The sequence below is a fragment of the Mustelus asterias genome, chromosome 3, assembly GCF_964213995.1.
Source record: "Mustelus asterias chromosome 3, sMusAst1.hap1.1, whole genome shotgun sequence".
NCBI lineage: Eukaryota > Metazoa > Chordata > Chondrichthyes > Carcharhiniformes > Triakidae > Mustelus > Mustelus asterias.
Window position 1 is genome coordinate 150,289,825 of NC_135803.1, and position 6,000 is coordinate 150,295,824.

Here is a 6,000-nt window from a genome sequence, read left to right on the forward strand (position 1 = left end):
TGTGCCTTCAGCTGCCTGCGCCCAAAGCTCCGGAATTCAGTCCCTGATCCTCTCCCTCACTCTATCTCTTTTTCCTCCTTTAAAGTGTTCCTTAAGACCTACCTCTTTGACCAAGTATTTTGCCATCTGTTCCAGTGCCTCCTCACGTAATTCAACATCAAATTTTGTTTGATAATGCTTGGGTGAGATTTGTGGCATTTTACTATGTAAAAGGCACTATATAAATGTACGGTGTTGTTGTTCTTCTTTGTGGTGGGGGGGGCAGGGGGATGTTGAACCCTTACTCGGCTGATGATGAGTGGTCAGTTCATTCTGGACAAGGTGCATACGGGAGTTCCTGGGAAGTGATAGTTCCTCATTTTCACCCAACTGCTGGTTTCACTCAATGGCCAGAGTGGGAAGTGATTGTGAGTCTGCCATCAGGACAAGCCATGGTGAAGAGGCTTGAGCCCAGAAGAGGCCCAAAGTGTGCATTTGTTTTCCTTGTGCGACCCGAGGCCGCATGAGTGCATCCCTGGACCCGGTTGTGTGTTTTATACCTCAGATCTCTGCAGAAACAACATTATTTCCTCTGTGTGTAACTCACCATGCTTCCAAATGTCTCCTCCAGGCATCAGCTGTTTCCCGCTCTTTCTACAGCTTTGTTGACTTTTCTCTGAGTCCACACCCAGGCTTATGTAATCAGACACAGTGAGCATCAATTGCAAATAGGCTCACATAGTCAAACACGGAATAACTGATCACTACAGATCCCACATGGCAAGCTCAGGCTTTTCCCTTCATGTTTTCCCTTCAATTTAGCCATGCTAAATTGCCCCTTAGTCTCCAAAGATTGGACACTAAAGGTGGGGTGAATTACCCATGGTAAATGCACAGGGGGGAGTGGTTTACAGAGATAGGGCAGGGGGTTGGGCCTGGGTAAGATGGTCTTTCGGAGAGTTGGTGCGGTCTTGATGGGCTGAATGGCCTCCTTCTGCACTGTAGGGATTCTGTGCACTATTCAATCGGTCCCTCCCATTGGGATAGAAGATGTAACGCTGGAGACATGAGAGACAATCAATCAAATCACATCTTTTTGATAAGGAATAAGGTTTGCCTTTAAAGCCGTAGCCTCCCACAAATATTTTCAAAACACAGCGAAGAGCGCTTGCCAAAATGATATAAACCTGAAGCATTTCAGCTCGGAACCTCTGCTGAGCGGTTGGAGATTCTCGTGTGGATTTTGTTGAAACACTTGCCCCTGTTTGTGTTCTCAGCTGCTGCTTGCCGGCCAGAACGTGATCTGCCGCTCACACAGAAAGCTGCAGCTGTTAGAGAACGTGCCTTTCTCCGCTCCCAATCCCTTCCCCTTCCCACCACCCCCATCACCCTCCCCCCCCACCTCTCCCCCACAACACTACCACCGCCCCACCGCTCTCTCAACTGGCACCACCATAAGACACAGGAGCAGAATTAGGCCACTCGGCCCATCGAGTCTGCTCCGCTATTCAATCATGGCTGATATTTTTCTCATCCCCATTCTGCCGCCTTCTCCCCATAACCCCTGATCCCCTTATTAATCAAGAACCTATCTATCTCTGTCTTAAAGACACTCAATGACCTCTCCTCCGCAGCCTTCTGCGGCAAAGGGTTCCATAGATTCACCACTCTCTGGCTGAAGAAAATCCTCCTCACCCCTGCTTTAAAGGAGCGCCCCTTCACTCTGAGGTTGTGCTCTCGAGTTCTAGTCCCTCCCACAAGTGGAAACTTCCTCTCCACATCCACTCTATCTAGGCCTCTCAATATTCTGTAAGTTTCAATTAAATCCCCCCATATCCTTCTAAACTCCATCGAGTATAGATCCAGAGTTCCTTAGCCATGAATAATGACAACCATCCAGCCTCTCACCAGACCTGAGTAACTTGCACTGAGTTCAGGGTCTGGATTTATCTTCTTGTTTGAACCAAGTGGATAGTGGAAAGACAGAGAGGTCAGTGTGGAAGAGGACACGCGCTCTCTCTGCAATGACGCTTGAAGCTGCCAAGACAGAGAGATGGGATAAAATGTGTCTCAACTCAAAGCTGTGGATTCAACAACAACTTGCATTTATCGTGTGCCTTTAACATACTAAAGTTTAAGTTTATTTATTAGTGTCACAAGTAGGCTTACATTAACACTGCAATGCAGTTACTGTAAAAATCCCCTAGTCGCCACACTCCAGTGCCTATTTGGGTACACTGAGGGAGAATTTAGCATGGCCAATGCACCTAACCAGCGCGTTTTTTGGACTGTGGGGGGAAACCAGAGCACTTGGAGGAAACCCACGCAGACACGGGGACAAAATGTGCAGACTCCGCACAGTCACCAAAGCTAGGGACTGAACCCGGGTCCCTGACGATGTGAGGCAGTAATGCTAACCACTGTGCCACCATGCAGCAAAACAATACTTGATCATGAGACATATCAAGAGATTTCCGGCAGATGACCAAGATCTTGGTTCAAATGGCAAGTTTTAAGAGTAAGAAGTCTCACAACACCAGGTTAAAGTCCAACAGGTTTATTTGGAATCACGAGCTTTCGGAGCGCTGCTCCTTCATCAGGTGAGGGGAGGGGTAAGTTTCACAAACACAGCATATTTGGACAAAGACAGAATTGCAAGATAATGGTTAGAATGTGAGTCACTTCAGGTAATCAAGTGATTCTAAATAAACCTGTTGGACTTTAGCCTGGTGTTGTGAGACTTCTTACTGTGCCCACCCCAGTCCAACACCGGCATCTCCACATCAAGTTTTAAGAGAGCGAGTTAGAGGACGGGAGAAAAACAGCGCGGTTCAGGGAGGATCTTGCAGTGATTCGGGTCCTGGCAGCTGTAGGCACTGCCACCGGTGATGGGGGATGAATAATCAGGATGCGCAGTACAGCAAGGTACAAAAGAACAAATCGTAAATTTGGGGTTGGTTTTAGGAAATTCTTCTTCACACAAGGAGTGACCACTTGCTGTGGCTCGATGGGTAGTGATAGCATCTCGGAATCACAAAGGCTGTGGGTTCAAACCTCACTCCATGTAATCAGAGCTGATGCAATAGTGCAGTACTGAGGGGGAGCATTCGACTGTGGCCCTCCCAGGTGGGCATAAAATATCCCGTGACGTGGTTTCAAAGAAGAGGATGTGCATTCTCTCTGGTCTGCTGGCTGGCACGAGCGTGGCTTTGACTCTCCAGTCTGCCCCACCCTCTCTCCATTCCACTTCTGGTGGCAGTGCGGTCAGCAGCTTTGGCTGGACTCTTTGAAACTTCCTCTCAAACGCCTCTCCCCCAAATTATAAAAGCTTCCTCAAAGCAGATTTCTGCAGCCAAGCTTTAGCAATCTCTCCAAACCAACCAGCAAAACCCATTTCCCCTCCAACCTGGGTCCTATTTTAACATTAGAGACCCGATGTGAATGCTAGTTGTGTTCGGAATGCTTCTCCTTAATGCTAGCTAAGTCCAGTTTATTTATTTATTGGTCACAAGTAAGGCTTACATTAACACTGCAATGAAGTTACTGGGAAATTCCCCTAGTCGCCACAATTTGGTGCCTGGTTGGGTCAATGCACCTAACCAGCACGTCTTTCAGACAGTGGGAGGAAACCGGAGCACCCGGAGGAAACCCACGCAGACACGGGGAGAATGTGCAGACTCCGCACAGACAGTGACCCAAGAACTACTGGTTAGGCTCTCATTTCAGAGGGAGATGAGAAGGAATCTTCTTCACACAAGGAGTGACCACTTGCTGTGGCTCAATGGGTAGCGATAGCATCTCGGAATCGAACCCTGGTCCCTGGCGCTGTGGGGCAGCAGTGCTAACCACTGTGCCACCATGCCACCCCTATGGGGCCTTGCTATCCTTGCTAATATATCACCTCCTACACTATACGCTCTTATCTTGTGTGTGGGAATGTCAAGATCTGTTAGTATTAGTCACATGAGGTAAATGCACATTGATGGAAACAACATTTTAAATGCATTCCCTGAAGTGCTATAGCATCTGGGCTGGAGCTCACAGTCACTACTTGGTCCTCTCTCTTTCTTCACCCTCCCAATTTGATCCCAGTGGACATTTTGCCCCAGGTTCTGCTTAGTGCTCGAAGCACTTAAGCAAATAGGAACGTCGAAATAGGAGCAGGTGAAGGCCATTCAGTCACTCCAGCCTGCTCCACCAGTCAGTAAGATCATGTCTGATTGGATGTGGCCTAAGCATCACTTTCTTGCCTGTCCCCCTTGACCCTCCACTTTAATTATCAATCGAAGATCTAACTCAGACTTGAATAGATAAAGAACTCTCTGAGAGAAGAAATTCTTTCTCATCTCCCTCTGAAATGAGAGCCACCTGATATCGAAACTGTATCCCTTGATTCTAGATTCCCCAAGAGGGGAAACATCGTCTCAGCATCAACCTTGTCAATACCTGTCAGGATCTTATATGTTTCAATAAGATCACCTCTCTTTCTTGCAAATGCCAGTAAGTAGAGGCCCAACATGCACAACCTTTCCTCATAAGACAACACTTCATTCCAGGACTATAATACAGTTGGTCCCATCATCCAAGTTATTCATGTAGGGCGGCACGGTGGTTAGCACTGCTGCCTCACAGCGCCAGGGACCTGGTTTCGATTCCTGGCTTGGGTCACTGTCTGCGCGGAGTCTGCACGTTCTCCCTTGTGTTTGCACGGGTTTCCTCCAGGTGCTCTGGTTTCTTCCCACAATCCAAAGATGTGCGGATTAGGTGGATTGGCCATGCTAAATTGCCCCTTAGTGTCAGGGGGACTAGCGAGGGCAAATACATAGAGTTATGGGGATAGGGCCTGGGCGGAATTGCAGTCGGTGCAGACTCAATGGGCTGAATGCCTCCTTCTGCATTGTAGTATCCATGATCATAGGTGACACAGTGGTTAGCACTGCTGCCTCACAGCGCCAGGGACCTGGGTTCGATTCCCAGCTTGGGTCACTGTGTGTGTGGCGTCTGCACGTTCTCCCCATGTCTGCATAGGTTTCCTCCGGGTGCTCCGGTTTCCTCCCACAGTCCGAAAGACGTGCTGGTTAGGGTGCATTGGTCATGCTAAATTCTCTCTCAGTGTACCCGAACAGGCGCCGGAGTGTGGCGACTAGGGGATTTTCATAGTAATTTCATTGCGGTGTTAATGTAAGCCTACTTACACTAATAAATAAAAACAATAATTGATGCCCCTGATCCCTGCAACACTGCATTAGTTACTGTTTGCCAACCTGAAAGTGACCCATTTATCTCGACTCTGTGTTTCCTGTTAGTTAGCCAGTCCCCTATCATTGCTAATATATCACCCCCTACACACTCTTATCTTGTGTCATGACCTTTTATGCGGTAACTTATCAAATGTCGTTGGGAAATCCAAATCTGCTGCACTTTGGGCTGCACTCATGTTTCTCTCTGTGAACCTGCCAACAATTTGCTTTCTCCAACAGCAGTTGTTTGTACTTTTCGGAAGTGCTCCACCCTCAGGGCCCACAGTTTACCACGAGGAAATGAGTTAATCTTCAGAGACAATCCCCTTACAAAAAAAATCCTCACAGCTATTTTCGAGTTATTGACATCAGCGAGGAAGCGATATCTCTGAGGCTTTAATCGTAGTTTTACTGGGTTGACTTTGGAGAGAGCCTGATTTGAGATTGTCCTAATGTGTTCTGCTGCCTGACATACTCCAGCAATTCTGTGTCATATCTATAGGGAGTACACCATGCAGTTTACGTTGCTTCAGTGGGGGGGGGGGGGGGGGTGGGGTGGAGGGTGCGATTGTGCTGCCAAAATCAGACTCTAATTTTGCAGGTGGGATTTCTCACTGCCTCCGTGTCGTGTTTTGCGGCGACAGAGGTAGCCCGCTATTGGCTGGCATCTCGACACTCCCAATGGGTTTCCCCATTGTTTGCACCCTCCGCTACCAGGGAACCCGAGGCGGGGGTTCACCGTGCGTGGGAATGAAAGATCCCACTGGAGGGAACGGCTGGA